The sequence below is a fragment of the Capsicum annuum genome, chromosome 5, assembly GCF_002878395.1.
Source record: "Capsicum annuum cultivar UCD-10X-F1 chromosome 5, UCD10Xv1.1, whole genome shotgun sequence".
Taxonomy (NCBI): Eukaryota; Viridiplantae; Streptophyta; class Magnoliopsida; order Solanales; family Solanaceae; genus Capsicum; species Capsicum annuum.
In genome coordinates, this window is record NC_061115.1 from 122795066 (window position 1) to 122807445 (window position 12380).

General features: G+C 30.8%; 1 long non-coding RNA gene across 5 annotated transcripts; it reads right to left on the reverse strand.

Moving 5' to 3' along the window:
• Positions 1–423: 423 nt before the first annotated feature.
• LOC107870787 lies at positions 424–10507 on the reverse strand. 5 transcript variants are annotated; one of them, XR_007055869.1, is made up of 4 exons: positions 10212–10507; positions 7138–8952; positions 3755–3835; positions 424–779 (listed from the first exon to the last, which is right to left on the reverse strand). It is a non-coding gene; the product is annotated as an uncharacterized LOC107870787 (long non-coding RNA). The 5 variants fall into 5 exon arrangements; XR_007055870.1 differs by adding an exon at positions 5194–5259 and having other exon boundaries at positions 7138–10507; XR_007055871.1 differs by having other exon boundaries at positions 7138–8622; positions 8748–10506.
• Between the last annotated feature and the right edge of the window lie 1873 nt (positions 10508–12380).

Below are 12380 nucleotides of genomic sequence, written 5' to 3' on the forward strand. Positions count from 1 at the left end.
CAAAGCATGAGAAAAGCATTAGAATAGAAGACAAAGTAAAGATTAAGTCTACCATATCCCAAATAACCATCCAGGAATCCATGGAATGGGGGAACACAAACCATCAAAACCAAGTCTAGGGTCCTGCTAACCTAAAGCACCTACTCCAGGCAAGGTACCTAGTCCACAATAACCATAAGCATTTTAAGGATGAGTTCTGGAATGCAGGCCTCATAGCCATTAACCCAGTATTTCCCTTTACACCACCATTTGCAATGAAATTAGAATTTTCATTAGCAGAATCCACATATAACAATGCTATGTTAGCAGATGTTGCAGAGGTGGTGATCTCAGCTTTTGGCAGGGCAGCTAAAATAGAGTTTGATGTACTGGTCGGGGAAGTGGCAGGTAATACAGATAATGATATAATTACGATCCATAAACTTGGACATCCGCCCCAAAGAAGGGACAGGCGAAGTAGCAGGTGACTATAGATTAAAGGGTGAATATTCATATCTATGATGATACATAAGTAACCCGTTGTCCCCATAAACTCCCTGTATTTTGACCAAATCAAAACCACAAACATAGACAAAAATCAATAGTTACTCGAGCTAGAAAGAAAGTCTGAACAGCAACCCAAAAAAACCATGGTACCAAATTCCAATTCCGGGGAAAAAAATTTAACACCCCAAACGTTGTAGCAAGAGTTCAAGCAGAATAACTTAGAGACATATCAATTCCATCTGAATTCACATATCGTGCATAGTCCTACCACTCATTAGCAGAAGCATTATATCCTATAACACATAATAAAATATGTTAGAAAAAATCACCGTCATGTCATGTGCAATAAATAAAGAAACAAATACTCATTTAGTAAAGCCAAACTTCACAAAGAAGGTAGTTGTAGGAATGATAGCGGTAGGGTTGTTGTAGCAATAGCAGCACACACAAATATATATATATATATGTACTCCGAACCTTTTAATTTTACAATGCATTCCCCTAGATACATCTGTTAGATATGCCTCACGTAGAACAGATTATCCATGGTAATACATCGTCAATATATTTGTTGTGCTCGAACTGTCAATAATTATCACACAATATATTTGTTTTCTACACAAATCAATATTTAGCTAAGAAGATATGACAATGAAACAAACATACCAAAACTCATACAAGCTCTATTTTCCCCTATCTCTAATGATATACTTACTAAAATAATAATTCTTGAAATTCTAATTATCATTCTTAAGTGTATCTTTGTCTTTTCCCACACTTTTAAGTGTAAAACTAACACATGTAGTGTTTGTTTCTCTTTGGATCTAACAAAAGGGTTCAATCCGCAAAAGATCTTGATATTGAAGAACAAAGACCTATAAAAAATATAGAATAAATTGGTTCTTGAAAGCTCTTTCCGAATGATATAATATTGAAGGTAATAGAATACTAACTTATTAATTACAAATATATCCATTCTATTTGTGCCACATTTATTATTAATTAATTTTTTTAAAATTTATCTCCATAAATTTAGGTAAAATTGACTACATACCATCAATTTCGTCTATTCACTCGTTGGAAAATGTTCCTTCATTTACAGATTATCAGGCTGTGAAGTTTGAACATGAAACACCAACTTTCTACTGTGAAGTTGGATCAATCAAGCTTGCAAATGTTGTAGTTCCAGCTCAACTCTATGACTTATTTTTTCACGATCGAAAGTAGCACAAGAATTTTGCAAACACATTAGAGGATATAACAACATATTTTTATTTTTATCTTTTGGTGTTCAACTCGTCAATGATCTGGCATCTTCAAGACAAGGAGTTTATACCTTTAGAACATAGGGTCAAATATATCATGATCTACCCTCTTAATTTCACATTATAATAATCCATGTTATTTTCAGTTGTATTTTTTTGACACAGAAAATGAGGTATGCAATAGGATTTTAAAACTCAAAGAAGCCAATTTATCTGAAGAACTTATGGAAATAATAAGATAAATAATGGATGGTAATCCTTATGCACAATTTTTCGCCAGCTAAAGGATCATTCAAGCTTTCAGAATTTAGAAATTCAAATTACTTCAAATGCTAAACTAGATCAACGTGTCTACGGCAAACCATCAGTAGATCAAGCTACTGCTATTTGGATAAAAGAAAACAATTCCAATGTACCATTTGATAGAGAGATTATTGTTCATGAGCACTTAGGCAATATACATAGAGTTAAACATTATTATGGTTGTTATGAACCACTCCAGTATCCTCTACTTTTCTCAAATAGTGAATCAGGTTGGCACCAAGGAATACAAAAACAACATAAAACAAAAAAGGTTCACATGAGACCGGAGTTGCAAGCCTCAATCAAAATATTTCTACATTTGCATCCGCTAATGAGGTGTTTGACAATGAACAAGGTGTGGTTTTGAAATAAATTTATATCGACTCTCATATTTTGGTAATTAAAATTCCCATATCAATGTTTTTAAAAAAATTTCTAGGTGTACGGCGAGGAGGTAAACATTGTGTCATATGTAGAGAGTACTACTGCTATAAGCTACAAATACGTCATGGAAAAGACACAATAATACTATTGTGCGGATAATTTTTCCAACAATTTGTCGTTGACATGTACATTAAGCTGGAAACAACACGATATGAATATTTTAGACTAGAGCAATCAAATCTTAGAAAGGAAATTTTGCAAGGTATATTTGACAGAATCCTAGCGGGTGAAATTAGAGAAGCTAAAGTAGGCCAGAGAGTAATACTTCTTGCATCATTCGTCGGAGGTCCTAGAGACATGTGTCGTAGATATTTGGATGCAATGTCTTTGGTTCAACATTTTGGAAATCCAGATCTATTTATCACAATGACATGTAATCCCGATTGGGTGAAGATAAATTTGTTAGGACAACTTTCTCAAGACAGACCTGACTTGGTGACTAGATTCTTTAGAGCAAATCTACAAGATTTAAAAGATCAGTTATTCAAGAATAAAATATTTGGTTCTGTTGCAACACATGTTTTTGTGGTTGAATTTCAAAAAAAAGGATACGACACATACACTTTTTATTGATACTTGAACAAGGATACAAGATACATCGACAAACGATTATGACAAGTTTATTACCGCTAAACTTCCTGATAAAAAAATTCCAATATTGCATGATTTGGTTGTCAATCATATGATGCATGGTCCTTGTGGAAAGAATCTTCCAGCAAATTCATGTATGAAAGATGGATAATACAAGAATCACTATCCTTGACCATTTAGTAATAAGTTGCTACAAGAAAAGGATGGATATCCTATTTATAAGAGGCAAAATGATGGAAAAAGAGAAAAGGTCCGAGGCATAATAATGAACAATCAATGGGTCATTCCATATAATCCTTATTTGCTCCCTAGATATAATTGTCACGTCAACGTAGAGTTTTATTCAGGATTAAAAGCAATAAAGCATCTCTACAAGTACATATATAAAGGTCATGATAGGTGTGTTGTTTATATCGAATCGGATGATGGAGAAAAAGTTATTGATGAAATTAGCAACTTTCAAGATGCACAGTAGGTGACTGCACCATAAGCACTATGGAGAATTTATGAATTCAATCTCAGTGAAATGCAGCCTCCCATCATTAACCTTTAACTTTATCTCCCAAATAAATAAATAGGTAAGCTATATATATTCAGCAATTATACTAATTTAACTTATGATGAACCTTGTATTCTGAAATAAGGAAAGGGCTGATAGGGAGCACCTGTATTTCAAAAGGCTCCCGATGGCTGAGGATAGGATTGATTAGATTGTTGTTGATAGTCATTATAGTAAGCAGCATATCCTGTATTGTTGTATCCATAAGGATCAGCACTCAAAATTTGGAAAAGTGTTGCTCATTTAATGTAATACAGCTTGATGTTATAACTTCAAATATGGAAGGGTCATAATCTTTAGAATAGACAGATTCTTTGAAACAAACTCCTTCCACTCATCTTGATCTATCTTTCCATCACTTTTTTTATCTACTTAGCATCAAATGTCTGGTGCACAAGATAAAAGTAAGTGGTCAATATAAATATAAAAAAAACACATAAAATTTGTGACATAGAATATGGAGTCGAACAATCAACCTTATCTATAATTACTTCAACTACATCTTAAAGAACCGCATCTAATTCATTTAGCAATGCCAAAATCATCTCTTTCAATTGCAATTAAAACCAACCAGTGAAAATTGACTTTGTGATATAGTGTGAGGACACACCAAAGAGGAAAATCAAGTCAAGAACATTCAATCCTTTGGATTGGAAGAATTCAATCAAATCAGTGACTAACTCATGACCCATTGGGACTAATTCATCAGTTTCCTTAGCAGTGGAAGTTGTGCCATCTTTTCTACCATATGGAACCATCTAGTATGGACCACCTACTGCAATTGTGGCGTCTCTAGCTGCTGCTATTAGAATATCAACACAAGATACTGTCTTGGGATATGTTTTTTCCACTTCTTTTTTTATATCATCTATTATTCAAATCCTTTTAATGTCTTGCTTGCATTGCACTTATCTTACTTCCTTCGTGGTCTAAAAATATTGAACCATCATATCCCTATACATAGCAATCTATACAGCTTAATTAATTTGGTAAGTTTCTGACAAAAATCTTAAAAGCAACATATGAAATAAAATTTTCAAAAGATAAGAAAAATAATAAATAAATAGTTGTGAGATAGTGAATACAACTCTTTTAAAATCATTCCCTACATGCAAAAATAACCATTAAGAATATCCCTATTTAAATATATTTATTTGTCAGTTATTATTATTTCTAATATAGTTTTTCACATTGTAGTGTGCTATTGGAGGAATCAAAATTTGAAAAATATTATTGCATGGGAATACGTCTCGCAAACCATGCTCACAGAATATTTTTGAAGATGTTCGACGGATAGTGAAGCACAAAAATATCTATACAGGAAATTTCCAGAGTACTATGTTTGGAACCCTCAGGGTAATATATGGACACCAAGAAAATCAAGATATGCTATTGGTCGAATTATTGTTGGTAAGGCATCTAATAGAATCACTTTTAATATTTTTTATGTTAAAATTCAATTTACTTAGTTTTTTTATTTTAATATCGCAGCTAACCCAGCAGAAGGTGAAAGATACTATTTGAGATTGTTTTTGAATCACGTACCAAGACCGACATCATTTGAAAACTTGTTATCTGTTAATGGAAGGAGGTATGAAATGTTCAAGGAAGCTGCAAATGGAAGAGGTTTACTGGAATCAGATAATAATATTTTTGAATGCTTATGTGAGGTCGTAATCTTCAAAATGCCATAGGCTTTGAGAAATTTATTTGCAATAATTTTGGTTCATTGTAATCCAATGGATATTAGAATGCTCTGGGATACATATTATGATGATATGTCAGAAGATTTTAAGAGAATACATGAAAAATCTCCTACTGCTCAATTTCAATGCACATTGAAAAGCATAAATCATTTCTTAGAGAGCATGAATAAGAGAATTGAAAATTATAACATTCCTAAACTTGAGCAGAGGTTGGATGATGGAATTATATCATAATGAAAAGAAATACGGGAAGAAAAATCTATAATAATGTCTCCAGAAGACTTGGATGCACAAACAAAGATAAATCTTGAACAAGAACAAGCGTTCAAGATCATATTGAAAAGAATTGAGTCTGGACAATCAGGATTATTCTTTGTTAATGGACCTGGAGGGACCGAAAAAACTTTCTTATAAAGTGGATTACTTGAAAATATCAGATCAGTAGGCATGATAACATTAGCAACGACAACAAGTGGTGTAGTAGTGACTCTTTTATCGAGAGGTCGTACAGCTCATTCTAGATTTGAGATACCGCTTCAGAAAACTGATGCAACTATCACACGTATGTCAAAGCAAAGCGGTGGAGCTAAATTGATTAAAAAGTAAAGCTAATTATTTGGGATGAAGTGCATATGGCCAGTCGTCGAACAATTGAAACAGTTGATAGGAGCTTTAAAGATATACTGGACATTAATGAACCGTTTGGTTGAAAAGTAATGGTTTTTGGAGAAGATTTTCATCAAGTACTTCCAGTAATTCCAAAATCTACAAGAGCTGAAACAGTAAATGCAAGTTTGGTAAAATCATACTTATGGCATCACATGAAAAGGATTAAGTTAACAAGAAATATGAGAGCAAGAACAGATCCATCTTTCAGTGAATTCTTACTGCCAATAGGTAATGGGGAGGAGCCTACAGTAAGAGATGATTTGGCACTTCTTTCAAAAGAACTGGTTATTCAAAATACGAGCAGTAGTACTGGTGAAGATACATTAGTAGAACAAATATTTTTGTCAATGGATAAAAATGCAAGTTGTGCAAAATACATAACAGAACTGGCTATCCTAGCAAGCAGAAATGAATACGTTGATTAACTAAATGAAATGTTAATTTTCAGATTTCCAGGTGAAAGTAGAACGTTTCTGAGTTTTGACTCTGAAGAAGATGATACTAACAATTATTATCAGGAAGATTACTTAAATACTCTCACACCAAATAGTATCCCTCCACACATATATGTTCTTACATATATCATCCAAACTATATCAAAAGTGGCAGTATAATACCTAAAACAACATAAATTCCATTAAGAAAGCCAAAATTTACTTTCTAACTGAAAAACATCTCTTAGTAAGATCATATTACCTATTTTTGATAATTCGGTAGCATTCCAGGTAGCAACACAAATTTAGGCAGTTTGACAAAACGTGAAAATAGGTTGACTTTCTCTATAGACTCCCTTAAGTATATGGGCATGTCTCCTTCCCTAATTATTCTTACGTTGCTCTTTGTTTGCATATCTACTTATACCCAGTTGTTTTCTTCCTCATATATAGAAAAACGCAAAAATATTAATTATGTAACATATGAAACATTTACATCAAAGTGATAACCAAATACCACGTATGACTTCCTAAAGTGCACAATCTAAATATTCATGAAATAGCAAAGTACCAGATCAAACACATACAATTGATGTGCAAAACAGAACTAGGAATTTAAATATTAAGAAGGTAAAAGCGTGGAACAACCACTAAATAAACTGATTATATAGAATGCTAACCTTTAGTTGTGTGTACAAGAAAGTGAACTCATGCTTCTATTGGAGCTGCCTCTGGAGCACCTGATTCTCCTCTTACATCCTGATTTTTCTAGCACGAACCTGATATTGAATATGAGCTAGAGTGTGCCTGCACCTTATTTTATAATATTTGGTTGGAACTTATTATTAAAATTCTTCACGTTATCATTCTTATAACATTTTATTGATTTGCAGATTAATTTTGAAAAAAAATGTGCCTATTATGTTATTAAGAAATTTGGATGCTTTCAATGGCTTATGTAATGGCACAAGAATGATATGTAGAGATTTTGAAAAAAACGTCATACATGCAGAAATAATGATTGTGTAAAATGCTTCCAAGCATGTGTTTATCCCACGAATCCAGCTATCGCCTCCCGAAAATGAGGATACCCATTCCAGTTTATTAGAAAATAATTTCCAGTGCGATTATGCTTTTCAATAATGATTAACAAAGCACAGGGACATACAATACCAATTGTTGGATTGTACTTGCCACAACATATTTTTGTACGTAGATAGCTATACATTGCACTCTCAAGAGGAATATCAATGTCAACAACAAAGGTTTTGGTCATGACAGAGCAACCAAAGAGAAAAAAAAAGAACATACACCAAATACATCGTCTACAAAGAGATATTAGGTAAGATACAACACATCAAATTACCTGATACAAAATATTTTTTACACATCCTAATTTATTATTACTAACTCACCTCAAATATTCATATTCACAGGTTAAGGAGATGCACAATTACATTAGATTGAGCTATTGTGACAAAGTGATGATGGATAATTTTTGTATAGCTATATAAGTTCTATGTCTCATACTACTGACATCACTCTTTTTCTTTCATGTTGATGCCTTTTACTGCAGTCTTATTTGCTTTTACAATTAACTTGAAACTTCTTTGGATAAAATAAAAGCAGCTGAATTTATTATGAAATGAAAAAGTTATTGCAAAAAAAGAAATGGTCGTGAAAATACCACCCTTTCTATGCGCCTAGAATGCTCTACTCAAACTAAATGAATTTAACTTTGTAAAACTGAAGCAACAACATCTCAATGAGGACTACTGACACAACGAGCTCATAACATACTCATAGGATAAATATGTCTATTAACTTTTTCTTGACATCAGCAATGAAGCTATGAAGACACCTCTCTGTCTATGTTCAACTATATTAGTATAAGGATAAATCATATAGAAGACTGCAAGAACAACTTGAAGTACACATAGAACAATTATTTTCAATCACCTGTGAATCAGCAAACCCCAATATCGACCATAGTTCTCTGGGGATACGTCTATATTTCTTGTTAAAAAGATGTAAGTTGTGTCCCGTTCGAAGCACACTCTACTTGAAAAAGATGGAAAAGAATAGGATCTTCAGAAAGTAAAAGGCAAGCAAAACAATGAAAGTGAGACAGAACCCACAAACCTTACAATCTGAAGCCCCAAACCCTGAAATTACAAGTTCATTTATAAAATTATTTTTATAATAAAACATGCTTTTGATTTTGATACTACATCCAAAAAGAACAGACAAATGGATTATTAGACTTTTAGTAATTAATAATTGAAGCTACCTTTCCTATGTATCCAAAAATTATAACCCGCTGCAATGAGTCTTGTCCTGGATATGGTGATGATCTAAAGGAATACTTTATTTATCGATTTATGAGCATAGGGATTCAACTTTTGTTGTACAACCAGAATTGCTTTATAGACTTTTTTTTGTTTCCAAGGATTTTGTATAAGTTTTTATCATCTTAACACCAAACTTTGCTTTCTCTGGAAAAAACACATATATCTAGAATCAATAAACCAAGGAAATGGCTGAGACTTGGGTAGCAAATAATTGAAATACAAGAACCTCAAATATTGAAATAGCTAAAAATTATCTGTCAAAATTGTTATACTAAATACTTACCAAATATAAACTAAAAGGACATATGGTCATATCAAATTCCCATTACGCTGTTTCCTTAGTTAATACTCCCTCCATTTTCAGTTTGTTCGTCTGGTCTTGACTTGACAAAGAGTTTAAGAAAGTATATATGTATAATGTATCAGAATGTCCTTTAATCTCGTGGTCTTAAACATGCTATGTGAAAAATTGGAATTAAAGACTTGCCAAAAAGAAGAGAGATATTTCTTTTGAAATGGACTAAAGAGGAAAGTTAGAAAAACAAATTTTGAAACAGAGGGAGTATATTTTTACAAGTAAAACTTTGTTGTTTTCCTTCCGTCCTGCATTATTAAGATGTCAGCTTATCAAAGTTAAATACTCCGATAGATTTCCTTTCTGTTGTAAGCAAGTCCAACATTGAATTCATTATTATATCCATAAAAATTATATCTAAATGGAGTGACACAGATAGTGACAATTCATACAACCGACACCGTATCCCCATCTATCTTGAGATTGAGGCGTAGTTATCGTTAATGTATCCTTCATAAATACACTTTCAAAACTTTGTAAGTCTTTTATCTATATTCTAGATATTGATAAGCGTCTTCTTCTTTTCATAAAAAGTTTGGCTTACAATGAAGAATTTTCTTGTTGTGGAGAAGTCTAATTCCTTCCAAATTTTATTACTATATCGAGGTTTTCTATCCATAATCAACCTCTAACGCGTCTCTATTTTCTAATTGAAAAACCTTATCTTCATTGGTAACCATGGTGTTCGGCTAGTGACAAACTAATATTCTTACCTTCCCTTTACTTCATTCATAAGGGACAATATTGTTCAAAAAAGAAGAAAACATTTTACTTCGCTATGTGGTGTAACACGATAGCTATCTTGTATGATTTCAATGCTATGTGAAGCTATAGTAATTAAGTAATTATTCGGAAGCACCGAAGAACCCACTTTGAAATACTCAAAACCAAGAAAAAATCTCCAAACCAAGATGCTTATGTAAACACTACACACCAATACAAACTCACAAAACCGATATAAAAAGCTACACAACAAGAAATCAATACATTTATTGTCCTAATCGCAGTTAATCGCAATAAATCGAGGTGGAGGAAAAAGAGAGCTCACAGTTCATTGAGAAATTGAAGATCCTAAATCCAAAATGACTTATTTTTTTCATCGGTCGAGACAAGATCTCTAATATAGCTCACCATTTTGGAGCTGAGAAACGACATAACACGGAATCTAATTTGTAACAGCAAACAAACTATCTCCGAAAATCATTTTGCATATTAGGCTCTAAATAAGCTCTGAATATAGTAAAATCAAAACAATGTTAGGACAGAAAATATTCACGGAGAAACAAAGATGACCATGAGAAGATGATGAAGCTTCTGGAGTTCAGACAACAGTCATTATGCTTACTTTCCTATTTGTTCTATCTGTTTAAGTTGTTGGGCCAAAACGGGTTTGGGCCATATTTACTTATTATTTTACCCAAAATACATATTTTATATGTTTGAAATTTAGTATAAATTCTCTACTTAGTATTAATTTATGTAAAGTATTTTAAATATGTACAAAGTTTTAAATTAAATGATATATTTTCTATTATTATCAATCATCTCATAATAAGAAAAATAGAATTTTTAATTTATTCTTACTAAGTATATATATGACTAAATTTCTCTTTAATTAACTATAAGAGTATTTTTTAATCTTGACATTTGACGTTGTTTTTTTTAATACTTAATAAAATACCTGACAGACAAAAAACTTTACATTTTTTTTATTTTTATTTTTTGTACTTAATAAAATATCAAACACACATCTATTATATTTTTTATATACGTCTATTTTTAAAAGCATTTGATACACGTGCAATGCACGTCGCGTTATTCTAGTACAAACTAAAAATGAATAGAGAGAATACCTTTTTCGCTTTATTTTATGCGAGCTTGCTAAAAATAGTTGTTTCAATTTAGTATTTCCTCCAATTCTTTTTATATTCTTCATTCATTTTTCATGTCAATTTGACTACATTTCAAAGCTAAATTAGATTCGATTAATTTTTTTTAAAAAAAAATTTAGATATTCAAAAACTTTATGAAAAGTACTATAATTAAAAAAAAATTCCATTTGATTAAGAAATACTCCATCCGTCTATCTTTACTTGTCAATTTTTTAATTTTGGGATGTCCAACAATATTTTGTCCAGCTTATAAAACCAATGGATAATTTACCCATTTCTATTCATTTTACCTTAGCACTAAATACGATTTATTATTTAATGCATTTTTTAAAATATCAAATTATTATATTCAAAGAGTAATATGATAAAGTTATCCCTATCATTTAAAATTTTTTAATTTATGTGATGATTGAAAAGTGGACAAGTAAAAATAAACAAAAGGAATGAGTACATCTTAAAATATTGATCAAAGTTTGTATCATTTGAATATGAAAAAAAATGCATATAAGAAATGGAGAAATTATTTATTTAATTATGAAATTAAAAAAAGATTACATTTTCTCCATATATTTTCCAATCAATAAATGATTACATAAAATTTAAGTAGTTAATTTTAGATTTCAGAGCATACTTAATAATATTAATTTAATAGCTATCTGTCCATCTTTATATATTCATTATTATCTTAAGACACATCTTAATAAATAATAATTAATAGGAGTAATTTACTATATCACTTTATAAATATAATAAAATTAATATTTTAAAAAATAAATAATTTTAATTGCAAAAAAGATAAACATAAAATTTTAAATTATCAATTAATTTCTTAAACTAAATAAATATTAATGATATCTTTTTTTATTATAAAGGACAAATTAAAATAGAGAAAAAAGTAAAATAAATTTATAACATATAGGGTGTGTTTGGTATGAAGGGAAATGTTTTTATGAAAAATATTTTTCTAGAAAATATTTTCTTGGAAAAGAAGTTGATTTCTTACTTATTTTCTTATTTTGGTTGTTGAGTGAAAGAATATTTTCTAGTGTTTTGTTTGTGACTGAATAAATATTTTTCAAAAATATATTTTAGTGTATATCTAAAGAGTAAGAAATGCTTCTTTATAAAAATAATTTTTGACAACAAAAAATACTTTTTTTAAGGTATGTTCAATATGGAGAAGGAAAACATTTTCTAGAAAAATAAATTGTTTCTTACTTATTTTCTTATATTTATTATGCAAGTAGAAAAATATTTCTAAAAATATTTGTATATATTTAACAAAAAAATAATGAGAACAGATAGGGTAAGAAGGGGGGGGGGGG